General features: G+C 31.1%; 2 long non-coding RNA genes across 3 annotated transcripts; one reads left to right on the forward strand and one right to left on the reverse strand.

Annotated features, from left to right (window-relative positions):
• The first annotated feature begins 10,209 nt into the window (after positions 1-10,209).
• Positions 10,210-11,469, forward strand: LOC148279899 (uncharacterized). Its single transcript, XR_015822756.1, has 2 exons — positions 10,210-10,548; positions 10,876-11,469. It is a non-coding gene; the product is annotated as an uncharacterized LOC148279899 (long non-coding RNA).
• Positions 11,470-11,766: 297 nt separating this feature from the next.
• LOC148279900 (uncharacterized) lies at positions 11,767-15,439 on the reverse strand. 2 transcript variants are annotated; one of them, XR_015822753.1, is made up of 3 exons: positions 15,319-15,439; positions 14,739-14,935; positions 11,767-13,810 (listed from the first exon to the last, which is right to left on the reverse strand). It is a non-coding gene; the product is annotated as an uncharacterized LOC148279900 (long non-coding RNA). The 2 variants fall into 2 exon arrangements; XR_015822754.1 differs by lacking the exon at positions 15,319-15,439 and adding an exon at positions 15,106-15,231.
• Between the last annotated feature and the right edge of the window lie 2,950 nt (positions 15,440-18,389).

Consider the following 18,389-nt stretch of genomic DNA (forward strand, 5'->3'; position numbering starts at 1 on the left):
TCTTTCGCTCGTGTTTAAATCATCTCCCGCTCTACTCTGTTAAAAATGTTTACAAAAAACGACAATCCATCAAACTCTACTATCAAAATGTAAGGGGGGTGAGAACAAAACTACAGACACTTAAAACTGCATTACCAACTACGGATTTCGACATTTACTCATTTACAGAAACATGGTTGAACAACAACATCGACAATACCGAACTTGGTTTTAGCAACCACCTAATATATAGAAATGATCGGGATAAACTTGCTTCTAACAGATCTCGTGGAGGAGGAGTTTTGATTGCAGTATCGACTAAGTTCTCATCACGAATGCTCAAATGTAAAAAACAAAATTTTGAACAAATTTTTGTAATGATTTCATCAAAACGAGAAAAAATAATAATAGGCTGTGTGTATATTCCCCCTTCGTCTGATACGCAAACCTACAAAGATCATTATTTGGAAGTGGAATGTCTACGAAGGCGGTATCCTGAGGCCGCTATAGTTTTGACGGGTGACTACAACTTACCCAATATACAGTGGGATCCAGATGGTATCAACACTAAATCTAGTGATGGCATAGACCATGGGTCAAGTGAGATAATTGAAATGTCAATGTTTTTAAATCTCCGTCAAGAAAATTATGTTTATAATTGTCTTACTCGTCTCTTGGATCTTGTTTTTTCTAATTCAGATAACATTTCAGTGCAACTTGCAAATGAAAATATTTTACCAATTGATAGATACCATCCACCTTTATGCATTAATTTTGGAACCCTTATTTTAGCAAAGTACAAAACCTCTGATGTTAGATTAAATTTTTTTAAAGCAGATTTTCCTGCCATTAACTCATTTATCCTTAGCAGTGATTGGAACTTTTTAAATCAAAATTTAAATGTAGACGATATAATTGCACAATTTTATCATATCCTTGATACTGCCATTGAGTCATCTGTGCCTAAAACTAAATTCATAGCAAGTCATTTTCCTAAATGGTTTAGTAAAAAACTTATTGAAGTTATACTACATAAAAAGATTGCTCATAGTAATTTTAAAAGGTCTCGAGACATTAAAGATTATGAAGAATTTTCGAAATTGAGAATTTTGTCTAAGCAGCTTTCTAAAACCTGTTATCAAGACTGTGCAAGTAAATTTGAAGTCGAGGCTGCATCTAAGCCGCAACATATTTTTAAATTTTCCAAGATTCTTAACAGTAGGGAATCTGGAATTCCGTCCACAGTGTATTACAAACGCAAAATGGCAGACACACCACAGGAAGTTGCCAATTTATTTGCTGATTACTTTAGCAGTGTTTATAGTTCTACTTCTAATTCTAGGTTACACAGTATTGATAATACAGATTTAATTGATTTTAACGACTGTGTATTTACTGATTCTGATGTAAAAAAGGGGATTTGTGCCTTAGATCCAAAAAAAAGCGCTGGGCCAGACAATATCCCTACACTTCTTCTTATACAATGTTGTCCCTCTTTAACTGGTCCACTTACAAAAATTTTTAACTTGTCCTTGAAAACTGGAAACTTTCCCAAAAAATGGAAGATCTCATACTTAACCCCCATTTATAAAAAAGGAGATAAAACTGACGTCTCCAATTACCGACCCATTTGTATTCAGTCAGCCATTCCAAAGTTACTGGAATCTGTTTTGCTAACTAAGTTCACCAATGAAATTAGTAAAGTTATCACTCCGTTACAACATGGTTTTATAACTGGTAGATCAACTCTTACAAACCTTATGTTGCATCAGAATCGGTTGATCACATCAATGAAGAGACGTCATCAGACTGATACAATTTATACTGACTTTAGTAAAGCGTTCGACAAGGTTTCTCATACAATTTTAATACACAAACTTAGTTCATTGGGAATTACTGGTAATATCTTGGAATGGTTTAAAAGCTACCTGTCATCAAGGAAAATCTTAGTGAAAGTATTCGGTTATAACTCGTATCAGTTTGAGGCATCTAGTGGGGTACCCCAAGGCTCCCACCTGGGACCAGTACTGTTTTCTTTGTTTGTTAATGACATTGTGTCAATATTTGAGAAAGTAGACATTCTTCTCTTTGCCGACGATCTTAAAATTTCAAAAACTGTTACCTCTGATACCGATTGTGGAGTTCTTCAGTCTAATTTGGTAAGGCTGTACAACTGGTGCCAGAAAAATGAACTTTATTTAAATGTCGACAAGTGTTGTGTAATATCATTTACAAGAAGTAAAAAACCCATAATATTCGATTACAACATTAATAATATCAATCTGGGAAGAGTTACACAAATAAAGGATTTGGGGATAGTTTTTGACGAAAAATTGACATTTATTCCTCACATTGATACCATCACTAATAAGGCAATGAAATGTCTCGGATATTTGCAGCGAACTGTAAAGGATTTTAATTCCATCACTACCCTCAAAGTGCTATTTACTGCCTTGGTTAGAAGTAATTTAGAATTCAATTCAACAATTTGGTCACCTTATTACAATGTTCATATTTTAAAGTTAGAAAGAGTACAACGTAAATTCCTTAGATTCATCAATTACAAACTTAATATACCCGCTGAAAATATTGATTATGATAATTTATTATGTACACTAAATATGTCAACTCTATGTAAAAGAAGAATTATAAATGACTTATTAAATTTATATAAAATAGCGAATGGCGTATTGGACGTCCCGGAATTAACTAGTGTTATCAGCTTGAAAGTAACTCTTCGAAATACTCGGCAGCTAACGTTATTTTTTGAATCTCCTGGCAGTCACAATTATTATTACAATTCACCAATACCTAGACTACACCGGCTAGGTAACGAGTATGGTGAAGTTGATATATTTTGTCTGTCTTTATATAAATATAGGTTAAGTATTCAAAAGGTTATAAATTAATTTATGTAAAATTTCTTAATATTTTTCTTTATTTACTATTTCTTTTTCTCATGTATCTCTTTAATAATGTATAAACTTATATGTATGTATATGTATGCGTGTATGTTTTCATATGTAAATTTTTAAAATATTTTTCTATGTACCATATACCTATGTTGGTACATTTCCTGATTTTTACTTATTATTGTATCTTTTAGCTTTTCTTATGTTATCTTTTACTTTTACCAAACTTACATACTTATGTTTCACTGCTGCACTTAAATGTAATTTCTAAAATATGTAAAAGCCCATTGGGCGTGTAAATCAATAAATAAAATAAAAAAATAAAATAAAAAATAAAATACTCTACGCCGATACCGATACAAGACCTTCGCCTGCCCCTTGGATTCGACTTCTGGACTTCTCACCCAACGGATCCCGACCGCGGCGCTCTCTTTGGAATCAAAAGTCCTTTACAGAACTACTAGTCAAATCAGCTTTTCGCTGCAGTGAACCAGTGTTTGTGCTTCGCCCTTCGGTTCCCGCCGCCAGTGAAATTCAGTGTGCGCTTCGTTCTTTGGTTTCCGCTGCCTTACAAACAGTGAAAAGGACGACCTCGTGAAGAGTGGTGAACCCGCTAACTCGTCGGTAACTCATCAGCTACAGGAACATTTATTATTTCAATATCAAACATTAAAAATAAATGTAAATTATTAAATTTCAGAATGGGTCCGGGTCCTGGTGGAATTCCTACCCTTTTCATTAAAAACTGCTTCGAATGCTTAGGTGTGCTACTCTTTATTATTTGTAATAAACGAGCTGAACCCGGCAATGCTTTGCTATTGCTAGATTTGAGTTCTTGCTAAATATATTAAATGAACACAATCGAAAGTTTAATACGTATCAATGACGGTATTTAGCCCAAATTAGACGTGTACGAATACATTATTATTTTTGTGTTTTGGTTTACATCAATTATGATAACAGAGAATTTCGATAAATAGGTATTCGAACATTGTTTTCCTGACACTGTCTTGCAGTTGCCTCCATATACTATGCGAAAAAGACAACTGCATGTCAGACCTTTTCTTAGAATAGACAAAATTGACGTTTCGCTGTACCGTTTTCTGCACCTCAAAACTGAACCGATTTTGTTATTTTTTTAGACAGAGTATCAGAATAAAATTTTCGGTATCGGTATGTTTTGCGTTTTTTTTAAATATTTAAATTTGTATACCGTGCGCCCGAAAAAAGCAAATAAAACGGCGCTTTTTACGGTTTCGGATGATTCTAGTTCCCATAGTAAACATTTTTTTAAAAACAAAATAACATAGGGACACGCCAATGGTAAATATCTGTAATGTGTAAAAAAGAGCTCTGCGCTGGTTTGGACATGTAGAGCGAATGAACAACGAAAGAACGGCTAAAAATATATACAATACAAATGTTCATTGACGCAGAAAAAGAGGAAGACCGTGAAAGACATGGCATGACCAAATCCAACAAGGACATGGTAAAAGTCGGAATAATCGGCGCGCGTGCATGAGAAGATCTATGAATATAGAGGAAGAGAAATCTGAATGCAAAGGTAGAGTGATGTGGCGTTCTATTCTCTCTGCCTACCCTTACGGGGAAGCGGCGTGATAGTTTGATGTTGTTGTTGTTATTGTAAAAAAACATTTATCTAGTGCTATAACTCAGAGAGAAAATACGTAAATACGTTCGTATGAAGAAAAGTCGGACCGCGTTTTCTCTTAAGAGATACTTACAAAAAATCTTTAGTCATTGGTAAGTAGGTACTTTTTAATGATTGAATTCCAAATCTAAAAGTAATAGAAATTAAAATAATACTGTATTTAAGTAAGTACCTTGTACTTGCTTGTGTTTGAATTCCAAAACATAAAATAATCAATTATTTTCAAATAAGGAATAGGGTAGTATCACACTTGTTTTTATTAGCTCATAAAATTGTTTGAAAAATCACCATCCTATCAGTAGTATTCTTTTTTAAATCGGTTAACAAATAAACGAAATAAACAATATCAAACTTTGGATTTTTATACTCCCGCTGAAACGCTCAGCTCAGTGACGTCATACCTGTGACGTCACACCTCGTCGTAGAGTACATGAGACAACTTCAGTCAAGTGTGCGAAGTTTTTATTGGTAGTTCCGTCACTTTAGTATCAAAAACCTGTAATCCCGATTTTTCATCCAAGTTCTGCAAAATATATGAAAAAAAAATATCGTATCAAAACATCAAAAGTCGTAAATCGAAGAAAATTAATTTGCTCATTTATTTTATTAACATAAACGGCACAATTACCTTTTATGAATTTTATAATATGAACATATTTAAAACATTTAAGTTTGTAAGTGAAAATTCTTGATGGATGTTCTTTGTAATTTATTATGTAAATAAAAGACAGGTAATACTGTGACTAAATTTCCTTAAATATTTGTATGTAACCTCTTACCGACTTTTCTATGTCTACCGGTTTCGAGACGTACCTGTCTCTTCGTCAGGACCCCAATTAAATCAACATGCAAACCCCACTATACACCTTCACCATAGTTGTTGCATAAAAATACAAAACCAACACGACATGTATTTTAATAATAAGCGCATGCACTGATTAGGTCAAACATGCAATGATTAGATATGAAAATATTTAATGTTGTTTGAGAAATAGTTGAAAAAAAGATGGAAGGAAGAACTTGAGTTCAATAGGTTTAGGTTGACCATTACAAATGAAAGTCGTAGAATAGACATTAAGTAAAATGTTTGACCACAAAGTTAATGCTTTAAATAGTATGTACTAAGAATATAATGTGGTTTTCTTTTTCTTTCTTTTTTTTTATTTACTTTTTTTATTTCTCTTACTATTATATATATATATATATCTGTGTGGATTGAAATGTGAATATGTAATATTTTATATGTATTTTATATATGTTTTTTTAGACGCTATAACTATAATGCAGAAATGGAAAAGGAGGAGGAGTATCCATACATATAGATAATCAACACGATTTTAAATTAGAAAATATCGAAGCCTATAAGGAAAAAAACAATATCATTAAATTACGGGTAATAGACCCAAAACTCACAATATATGCAATTTACAGGCAACCTGGAAAAAATAAAATAAAAGACTACATCGAATACCTCGACCGAACATTAAATAATCACGGAACTGAAAAAAGCATCATTATCGGAGACCTTAACATTAATTTACTAGACACTTATAACGACGTTAAAGACTACATAAATATGCTTAAAAGCAAAAACCTAAAAATTATCAACCGAAAAACTGACAAAGAATACACCAGAAAAAACCAACGAGGACAAAATTCAATAATAGATCATGTAATAACAAATATAAAACCAAAAGAGAAAATAGAAGTTTACCTTACCGACACCCCACTAAGTGACCACAGACAAATAGACATACAATTGAAAATACCACCAAACAATCCCAAAAAAAGCCTACAAAAGTATGCCTCTAAAAAAATTGACTATGCAAAACTTAAAGAAAACATAACAAAAATAACAAATCATCTCAACATTGAAAGTTTTAAGGAACTACAAGAAATAATTCAAGAAGAAACGAGACAAAACACAAAAACCACCATTAAAAACTATACAACTTCAACTAAAGAAGGCTGGATGACAAAAGAAATATATGACAAAATTAAAACAAGAGACCAACTGTATAAAAAAATGCAATACTTTCCATCATTTACCCAACAATTTAAAATTCTGCAAGCAGAAGTTAGAAACAACATAAAAAGAACAAAAAAAAAACACTTTGCTAGTCGCATAAATGAAACTAATGGGAACAGTTACAAAATATGGAAAGAAATTAAAAACATTACCCAAGAAAATGATACCAAAAAAACTAACATATCTAAATTAAAAAAAGAAAATGGTGAAGAGACTCAGAATGCAAAAGAAATAGCCGATATAATAAACAACTATTACACAAACATCGGAAAAGAACTAGCAAGCGCTATAGTAAATCAAAATACAACCAAAACAAATTTTAGAAAAATAGAATATGATGCAGAAATTTACTTAAGATATACGAGCAACAAAGAAATCAGCAAAATAATAAACGGGCTCAAAGACAACACATCACCTGGCCATGACGAAACAAAAGTTGTTACAGTCAAAAAAATAAAGGAAGAAATAACCACGACAATAGTGAAATTGATAAATAAACATATAGCAAACGGAAGCTTTCCAGAAGTAATGAAATTAGCAAGAATAACACCAATTTACAAAGGAGGAGAAAAAAACTTAGCTTCTAACTACAGACCCATTGCAAACTTAACCATTCTAAGTAAAATATTTGAAAAAGTGCTACACAATCGATTATACCAACACCTTGAAAACCTTAATTTTATTGCAAAAGACCAACATGGATTTCAAAAAAGAAAGGGTACCTCCACAGCAATGACATCAGTTTGCAACTTTATACAAACCAAAATTGATAAAGGAAATACAGTGACTGCACTCATACTTGACTTCAAGAAGGCATTTGATACAGTCCACATAGATACCCTTCTAGATAAACTAAAACATACAGGAGTTAAGGGACAAGCTCTCAAAATATTTAAAAACTATCTACAAGGAAGAAAACAGTTTACGAAAATTGAAGAACACAAAAGTGAAATAACAACAATGCAATTTGGAGTACCTCAGGGATCAATATTAGGACCATTGTTTTATAAAATATACATTAACGACATAATACACAGTGACATAATGGGAAAAAAAACAATCTATGCGGACGACTTAGGAATTTTATATGAAAACAAAAATGACATTGAAACGACTAAAACCATCAACAATGACGTGCAAAAACTATTAGAATGGACAAACAAAAACTTCTTAACACTAAATGCCAAGAAATGCAACATAATACATTTCGAAACACAAAAGAAGAACCATAACATGAACATAAAAATAAACAACGAAACTCTTAAAGAACTAGAACATGTGACTTACCTAGGACTTACAATGGACAGACAATTAAAATGGACAAAACACATAGACGGACTCACTAAAGTAATGGCATCACTACATAGCCTCTTCTACAAAATTAAAGATTTTATATCAAGAAAAGAAAAAATTATGATGTACGAAGCCTATGTCAAAAGTAAATTGAGTTACATGATTGCCTTCTGGGGAACTGGTAACAAGACAGACATAACAAGAATACAAAGACAACAAAATAAAATTCTTAAACTAACATACAACCTACCCTACCTGACCTCTACGACTGAACTGTACAAAAAAACACACCAGTTTGACATAAACTACTTGACTAAAATTGAGACCTTAAAAATTGTGCACAAAATAACACTGGGAAACATACAAGACGACGACATAATATTAGTCAAAAATGCTGACATACATAAATATAACACCAGACAACAAAAACACTATCATATTGAAAAAGCAAAGACAAACACAGGACAGTCAAAAATACTACATAATGGACTTAAACACTACAACGACCTACCTTACTACTTGAAAACTTTTAATGGAGACAAATTTAAAATCAATCTGAAAAAGCACATGATGACTGAACTAACTAGACTAGACGAGACATAAAATGACTAGACAATATTAAATTTCTAATGTAACCCTAACGGGTTTTTTAAAATTGTAAATAAATAAATGAATGTCTCTACACGGTTTGGTTTAATTATTTTTAAAAAACAAACATTTTTTTTACCCAAGATTAAGAAACGAAAATTAAACCTTAAAATTATAAACGACATTCAGTATAAGTTAAAAATAAATATAAAAAGAAAATTATAATATATATAGATTTTTTTTTTTTACTGGTTCAAATAATAATTTTACTCAAGGTTTTATTTGCAACACAACAGGCCCTGAGGCCCTATTAGAGTACACCCAGGCTTGAGAAAAATCATATTTAATTTGTGTTCTCACACAGAACCTTTCGTGTTTGAGTCAAGTGTCTAATCCACTAGACCATAGAGGCCGCCATTACCATTCACCGTCTTTGAAAAAGTTCTAAAGGTTTGTTCTATAAGAAAAATGCCCAATGTTTAATATATCCGATGCGTGGGAATAACTATTGCCGGGTTCATGGACTCTGTTTAATACATTATTACAAGTATATACTATCCGCAAATTGTTGCTACAAAACGGCGGCACCGATCAACCTGTCTAGTCATTCTTTTAGGGTTGGTATTTAAAACCACTTTCGTGGCACGAAAGAGCAGTTTTTCATACAAAACACACGAGAAAAACTGTTTTCTCGTGCCACGAGAGTGGTTCAGGATACCACCCCAGGTACACTGAAGTTGATGAGTGATAACGCTGATAACAGTTCTGGTCAATCCCGTAAAGAATTTACAATTTCGTAAAAATTTAATAGGTCCATAATATTTCATTGAATTCACTATTTCATTCAAATATCTCAAAATGCTTACAATGTTTCCAAATAACAAATGAAAATCACATAATGAGTAACTATGAAAATTATATGTGATTCACATCTTATATTATCACTTTTAACTTATTAAACAAATATTTTTTCCAATAAATTAATTTTCATTTATATTTAAACTAGCTTTTACTCGCGGCTTCGCTTGCGTAATATTAGGTAGAAATAAGTTTTGTAGTCAATTAGTTTTGTCGTTTAGAAATAAAAAATTTTGCTGATGAAAAAATCTTTTTTTTTGGGAAAGAATGTGACTTGTATCGATTCCCGATCCTTCAACTATCGCTATGAGAAACAGTACGTAAGTCTATGGCAACGTAGTATGGTTATTCGGTTCACAAATCACAAATTTTACTACAAAACCATTACGAAAATCAAACCAAACTAACCATAGATACAACATGTCAATTAGGGACATTAAATGAATAAATTTCAAATTTATTCTTTTTATATCCTACCTTTCCACCCATTCATTTCAAATAATGTTTCTTACTGTTGCTATTTTTCATCATTTTATTTTATTTTTAAATTGCAAAATGACACAGCGGCCTTCGTGGTGTAGTGGTCAAAACGCTTGACTCACGTATGGAAGGCTCCGGGTTCAATTCCCGGTGAGAACACAAAAAAATTAAATGTGATTTTTCTCAAGTCTGGATGTTCTGTTATGTAATTCACCACTGTAATTGGGCTTCCTGGCCTGTTGTTGTTTTAAAAAAATACAAGTAATAAGCCTATTTCAATAACCATCTCTCCGACTATCCCTATGAAAAAAATTACATCAATCAGTCTCTTCGTTGCTACGTGAAGGGAACACAAACAGGCAGGCACACAATCGCATTTATAATATTTGTATCGATATGGATGACATATGTTGTATAGAACTTTAATTAAGTATTATCAAAATACGCAAAAATCCAAACCAGTTTTTTTTTCAAAATATTTTACGTAAACTGAGTTGTGAGCTTTTAATAATAGTGTGACATACTATGTATTTTGCCCACTCTCCACGTGGCGCTATGTTTACTTTCGAAACGTCACAGGACCCCGCGGCTTTGAATAGTGAAGTTTTATCTTGTTATCCAATTTTAACTGTATTTTATCAAAAATGAATGTCCGTTGTCGTTGTATTGTACCCTCGTGCAAAAATACTAAATTAAATCAGCCTAATAAATATTTTTTCCGCATTCCACGTAACCAGGTAAAGGCAACGGGTCGATGCCGGGCAATCAAATTTGATAAGATGTTTTCGTTCAAAACAGGCGTTTATTGCTGTGAAAATCATTTTCTTATTATACTTGTATATTATCATATAATGCATTGTATATTAAACTATTATTACAAGCCTTAAAATATGTGTTTGAGAATGATGAAATAACCTCTAATATCATATATTAAAAAATTAATATTATTTTAAAAATAACAAAATCTTAACCAATAGTTTAACTTCTGCCAACCTAAATAAGCTGATTTCCATTTAATTTTTTATTAAGTTTACATTCTATAACTTATTAAGTTTATTTTTTAGATGGAAGATTTGAAAAATTGGTACAGGTACAGACTGATGGGTGACATTCCCATTTTGAAGAGTCACGTAATCCTACATATGTTTTAATCATCTTCATCTACATGTGGCGAAACTGATGCTTCCATAACTGAATTGGAAACAGTGGAATTAGAGTTAGCCGAACCTTCTCTCGCAGTGAGTACATACGATCCACAAGTGATCGCTGTGTCACCATCATCTCTAGGATTGGATTCCCTGCCTTCTACTAGTAGGCTGCCTTTGGCTATCAATAGGCGGTTCAAGTAAATTTAAATCAACGTCCCTTAGGGAGAAGTAAATAGACTACAACATCATTAGGCTGTAAAACAATAACTTGTTCCCCCATGAAAACAGAAACTAAAAGAAAATTGTTTCCTCAGGAAGATTCTTCACCACTCTTAGATGTAACGTCTGATGAAGAAACTATTTCTGCCGATATTTCAAGTTTAGGGTCTGAAGACCAAATAATGAATGCGGTTACTCCTATTAACCTGAGGCCTGTAAATGTTTATATTTTAAAACAACATCCTAAACTAGTGCGAAGTTTTTAAAAATTAAATACACAATTAACCTCCAGCTTGTGTTTTTCTTTAGCCAAAATACTTTTTTTTCCAAAAAGCCTTCTCGGATTGAATTATTTTCGAGTTGATTTTTAAACGAACTGGTGTTTTATTTATATTTACAGTTCAACGAACCCTTTACAAAATGAAAATAACAGCATTGAAATAATTACAACAAAAATAATATAGTAAATTTATATTTTTTAAAAACTTGAAAAGTACACAGGAGAAAGTATTGATAAAATATATCCATAAAAAAATATAAATATTTATCTACATTATATAAAGGTACCAAAATTAAACAAAACTACAGTAACAAAGAAGAAAGAAAAAACCTTTTAGTCTTTATTCAATAAAATATACATGTCATTACAATATCAAAACATAATAATAAAAAAAAAGTTTTTTTGGCTTAACTTTAATTGACCTTTTTTGTTTGAAAAACATATATGCCCCGATACCTCTTAAAATTTAGATCTAAAATATGTAAATAAAATAAAAAAGAAAAGTTTAGTGAAATAAAAAAAAGTGTATTTAACAAAAGATAAAAATATTGAGTTTTCAAAGTAAAGTTATACATAAATAATAAATCAATATAAAACAAACACTAACCACTTTCATAATAAAAACATATTTTTATTTGAGACATGTTTTTAAGTCAGCCAGCATATTAGATATTATAGGAACAATATAATCTAACGTTAGCTGTTCATATTTATTTTTAAACTTTTGTACAACTAGGCCATCAACAGTTGTAAATCAAGTTAGATAACATTGTTCTCATTCATTTTTGTACATTGAGCTGAACATCTGTCGTCTCTGATTGTATACTGAAGGCGCTGCTTCAGTTTAAAAGGAAAGTTTGAAAGCTTAGATGTAACCGTAATCACCGAGGTTACTAATTAATATGATGAATTTACTTATATGTAGTTAAAGACAAATATTGTTTTAAAAAAGACCAAATCTACTACACATTACTGCCAAGTAAAATAATTAGAAAAAGGGTATAAAAAACACTAATAAAATATGAAAATAAATCTTTTCACTGTTACATTATAATATTTTTAAATACAGCTAAACTCCAAAATTTTAAAGCTTTTTTTTATTTTTATTTTTTATTTATTTCTTAAGTTAGCTTATATTAAAACTAATATAAACTATTATGTACATTTACATCATCTATATATATTTACATTTCCTTACAGTAACTTATACATTTATTTTTAAATTCTTTCAGACACTTTTCATTCTTCATACATTCAGGCATCTCATCATACATTTTTAAACCCTTATACATCAAACAATTTTGCGACTCAGCTCTTTTCAATAATGGTAGTCTTATTTTATCCCTTTGTCTAGTAGCATATTCATGACAATTTTTGTTTAAGACAACTTTATCCTTAAAATATTTTGGTAATTTATCGTGAAAATTAAATCGTTACAAGATTTTCACCAAAGTCAACATAATTAACAGCAACATTTTTTGATAACTCCAAATCATGCGCAGCCACACAGTAAATACTTTTTTTTTCTTTGCATAATGCATTTGCAATATTGCATTTGTGCCATATATTTTGATACTGGTTCGTTATTTTCAGTAAAATATATTTTCGCAGTAGATTCGGTGGAAGGGCATTTCACTTCTATAGCAAAGTCATCAGCCAATACATCGGGAGAAGCACCAAAAATTTGATGATCTTTTGAAAGAAGCAGTCCAGATTTATAAAATTTTATTTTGAATTTATTTTCAACAACTTTAAAAACCTCCTTTTCAAGAAGGCGACCTCTATGAATTGCTACAGTTTCAAATATTTTTGCACCAAGAATCATTTCAGTTAGCGTACCTTCCAAAATTATCAAATGTGCAACTTCATATATTTTTAAAGCTGCTATTCTAGCAAATCTTAAATTATGCCATAAATGACAGTGTGCCTGTTGCAATGTAGCAGTTGCTGCATTGCATCTTGCAAGCATTTTCTGACATTATATTCTTACAATGATTTATGAGATCTTTTGCAGAACAAATACTTTTTTTTTTACGAAACTCATAACTAAGTACTTTATGGAAAGCTTTTCTGTTTTAGAAAGTTCCTTAAAGTACTTAGTTAGCTTTGTATTAACCGCTCCAAAAATTATACTGTTTTGGACAAACTCTGTCAAAAAGTAATCTTTTAATGTGGGCGCAACAAACTCCAGGTTTGGGTCCTTTCCCATTTCCTTTGCCGTTACAATTTTTTTTGAAGTTCCATTGGCAGCCATTTTTGATTTTCTCCAGTAGCATTCTGTTAAAGTTCTTGCAGGTTCTTCGGAATGTCTATAAAGCCATGCTACTAACGCAAAAGCGTGTTTACAGCCACCTGAAATTTTAACATACCCAAAATAAATATAGCAAGCTTTAAAAAGAACCTAGATTTCTTAACAGTGGACCCCGCACAAGCTAAAATCAATAAGCATTTTACAAATTAAGGTAAAATATACAAACACTCAAATTGAAACTTTCCTGGACTTTCTTAAATAAACTGACTATGTATGTATGTGTTACAATATTAAACCTGCAATATTTCCTAATTAAACAATAAATAATCTGGGAACACAGAATACTATTTCTGGTAATTTCCTCATCTTTCGAGTCTGCACAGCAACATTTTATAAATGAAAATGAGTAAAAATAATTTAAAAACTGTGTTATTTAAAAAACAAACAAACCATTACGCCGTTTCTCCGTAGTGATAGGCAGAGAAGATATAACGCTATATCACTCTGTCTTTGCATACAGACCTCGCTTCCTCTACATTCATACATCTTCTCATGCACGCACGCCGATCATTCCTTCTCTTGACATGTCCATCTTCAAGAATTTGATGGACTTGATTGTGCCATGTCTTTCTCGGTCTTCCTCGTTTTCTGCATCCATCAACATACACCATAAATATCATGAGACAGATATAAATCACCCTTATTTGGTAGACTAAAACAATAATGTTTCGAGTATTTTTGAGAAGGAAATATGGAAGTCCAGATATTTACAGAGCTTATGACCTGTTGTTGGCTGGTTTAAGTGGCCACTTTACACACTGTGTAACATTCTGCCTATGTTTAAACCTCCGCATCTCGTCAACTCTTAGATTTCCATATTACTTTATCAAAAAAAGATTTCCCTTTTCTCTGTTCATTAATAATTTAGAACTAAAAGGATATATTATGGGCGGTACGTATATCAGGTATATACATATTTTAAAGCAGTATTTTATTATTTATAGTAGTTGATCTCTAATAATAATATACCTTGAGATGCAGGACAGTCGTGACGTTGGCATGACTCTATGGTTTCTTCGGTTTCTTTTCAAATAAATGTCACCGAATATGATTTTGCTCTAATCTTGTGTTCTGAAGTAATACAAGCTTTAACAATGCAAATGCCATCAGTTCGTTTCGCCTGAACAAATCCAATCGAGTGGTCACCATAACTTTCTTTGATAGACCTAAAAAATAAATATAATTAGATGTCTACTCTTGTATATTATAACTTTACATAGGATACATTACGTATATTGTTAATTATAAGTTTGAAATTATTTTTGTCTAGTATTAAGTATATAGTATAACTGTATTATTGTGTATAGATTTTAATAAATGAAAAATAAAGTAATACATAGCAGTTTTTAAAACCGAAAAAGTATTTCCTCTCATTCTCTTTTGATATTAAACTACCGAACATTCATAAACATAACAGTATCAAAAGGTGAAGATTGAGGTTAGGTGTAGTCATTAAAGTGACAGCCAGTATATTATGATAATCATTTTTGATATAAATAAAAACCTAGTTATAATACACACAAAATATGAAATGGGGCAACTTATCAACCTGGGCATATCGATACATATTGTACATATACATGACAACAAAAATTTTATTTCTTTGAATTTCATAGAGTTTTAACCATCGAAAAAAAAGAAGATGGGAAATTCGATCAACTGAGAGCTGAAATTAGATGTGTATTATTTTTATAAATTGCCTATTACAGAAAAATTCTTCTTCTTTCTTCTTACAGAAAAATACATCCGAAAAATACGCATTTTTATTTTTTGTAATTAAAAATATATAGTAAATTAGAAGAACTAATAATATAGAATATACATGAACAATAATATTAAGGAAAATACAAAAATAACATTTGATACTTTTAAAAATGTATTATTAAGTGTTACAAATATAATCTATAAACGGGGTAGCGATTAAAAATAATTGGAAAAAAATGCGATTTATACATAAACATATTAAAATTAGAATTATACATAAACACATTAAAATTATAAGTATACAAATAAGATTTTTTTCTGTACAGAAATTATATAATAACTAGGCGGCTACCTACACTGATATATTTCGAAACACCACGCATCTCGGCTTCGCCATGAATTTATTCTAAAACAATTTCGTCACGTGACAAAGTCGCCCCTGAGTAGCGCCTGCTAACGTCACTTAGCTAAAAAAATCCTCGTTTTTATTACAATATTTCGGCTACGCCATGAATTTCTTATAAACAAATTTAGTTACGTCACTAAATCATTTCCTGAGAAGCAGCTTCTAACATAAATCTACAAAAATATCGTCATTTTTATTGTCCTTTTTATGATGCGTAGCAAATAAAAAAAAATACAGCGCTCCATATTCTACCCAACCTATTCAAATAGTTCTTAAATAAAACCTTTTGAATGAAATATTTAAAAAGATTATAAATCGTCGATTTTATTTTATATTTAAAACGTATTTAAAAATAAATATATAATATAATATATCAACAAATAGTAAAATATGAAAATACTGAACGTGGTTTTATTATTGAATTACTCTGCACAATTTATGGTCATTATTAAGTTTTTTGTCTATTGGAAATGTTAACTAATGTTGTAGTGGTCAAACTGACATTTGGAAAACAAAGTGACCAACATATAAATATTTAATTCTATGGTGACCAATCACACTTATGTACGAATTTCAAAAGTGATAATTTTATTTAACAAACCAAATAACGGATTCTATTCAATTTGAACTGTAAAAGATGGTTATGATTATCAAAAATATTTTTTCGGCACTCTACACATTTTGGAAATCATTTTAGATTAAATATCACGGTAAATAATTATTTCGTTCTAAAAATATATGATTAGGTACGTCTTTAATTACGATCTAGAAATTAAACGTCAAAATTTTCGCCTTTGAAAAATTGTAATCGAAGTTTTGTATTTTTTAAATTACTCCGCGTGTGACGTCTCAAGTTCTCTTTCCCTTCTTCTCGGTGAGTTCTGCTGATTGGTCAGTTGACTTATCGTTAACCGGAAATCTATCACAACTCTTTTATGATTGGTTGATTCGGATGAACTAGTGATGTCGTTCAAAGTAGTTCGTTTTTACTTTATAAAATTATATGTATTCTTTTTTTCATACATTTTAAAGAAACTTCGCCCTACATTTTGATGCTCTAATTTTTATGCCGCGTAAGAATACATTTATTGTATACAATTTCCTGAGGGGCTGAACTTCCTCATCGATTAAACTGTTTGAAAGCTGTATATAAATTGCAAGGAAATTATTCAAAACTTAGTTGACTTCACAGGTACTATGTGAAGTCAACTAAGTTTTTAATAATAATAATCTTCATCAATTAATTAATTTATATATTAGACAAATCACATAAGCCAAATTACAAACAAATATTCTACTTACACGCTAAGGATAAATCAAGCAAGCGAAGGAGTGCGGTATAGCGGAATACTTGAGAGGATCTATCAGTTCCTATAAAGGCAATGCCTGTTCTCAGGAACCGATATGTTGCCACGGTGGTCCCCCCATAGGTTACAGCCCTCCAATATTGATGTCCGAATTATGATGCGCCACTGCAGGTAATTAGTGACTAAGAGCCAAATAAACTGAAAGTATAAAAATTACCTAGGATCCCTAAAGGGTTCATTAGCATTTTGGCATCCAAAGTAAGTTCATCCAAGGAAGTTCTAATTACTGTAATCAGTGCGCTTATTAGTCACCGTTTTAAGTGTTCTATATTTCTCAGAATTAGTAATTTATGTGAATTTTTTTGTTATGAAAATTCAAGTTGAAGGTATTTTTAATTATTTTTATATACTTTGAAGCGTAAATGAATAGTTGTTTTTGAATAATATCCCTGCTACATAATGCACAATTTTTGTTTAAATTAAAAAAATATTTTTGTTTCCATAAACTTTTAACTATTTTGTCCCGCTCTGCCCCGAACCTTATTTACTACATAATGTTTATAAAAACATTTTATTTATGATATTTACATTTTTGTCTGCACAACTTTGCTCCGGGGTTTAGTATGAGCCATATACTTCGTACTTTAAAATTACATGCCTGCTTTTTGTAAATTTTTTTAGGATCTCTTTACAAGTGTTTATTTATACAAATGCACTTGTTAGACATTCGGCTTGCTAAAAATGGAAGTAATGTGGAAAAAAACGCCATACTTTACATGTGTTGGCTGAACAATTACCCGATGTCGAAAATATCGAAATAAATAACTTTAAAAATCGTATTGAATACATATGCAAAAAAAATCGAAGTAATGTGCCCGTTCAAAAACAAAAATGGTCAGTAAATATTCTGATTGGTTGAATGTGACAGAAGAATGCGACTTTTTGGGATCCACGCAACGTACAGAAGGAGTCCAGGAGCAGCTACAAGAGATGCCGTTTTCAAATGATCGACACAGGAAGAATTTCGCGGACTGTAGCGAACGATCAAAACTTAGAAGGTTTGCAACTTTATCAAAGGTTGACGATTCTGCCGTAAATACTTTATTAAATTACTCCGATCAATCTAATACATCTTTTTCACAAGTCAGTACTGACGAAATAGTATCTCTCACTGTAGAAGCAAAGTTAACTAAACATCAGTAT

Source organism: Micrasema longulum, unplaced genomic scaffold, assembly GCF_059751315.1.
Source record: "Micrasema longulum isolate JH-2025_06_02 unplaced genomic scaffold, ASM5975131v1 h1tg000647l, whole genome shotgun sequence".
In the NCBI taxonomy this organism is placed as follows: Eukaryota; Metazoa; Arthropoda; class Insecta; order Trichoptera; family Brachycentridae; genus Micrasema; species Micrasema longulum.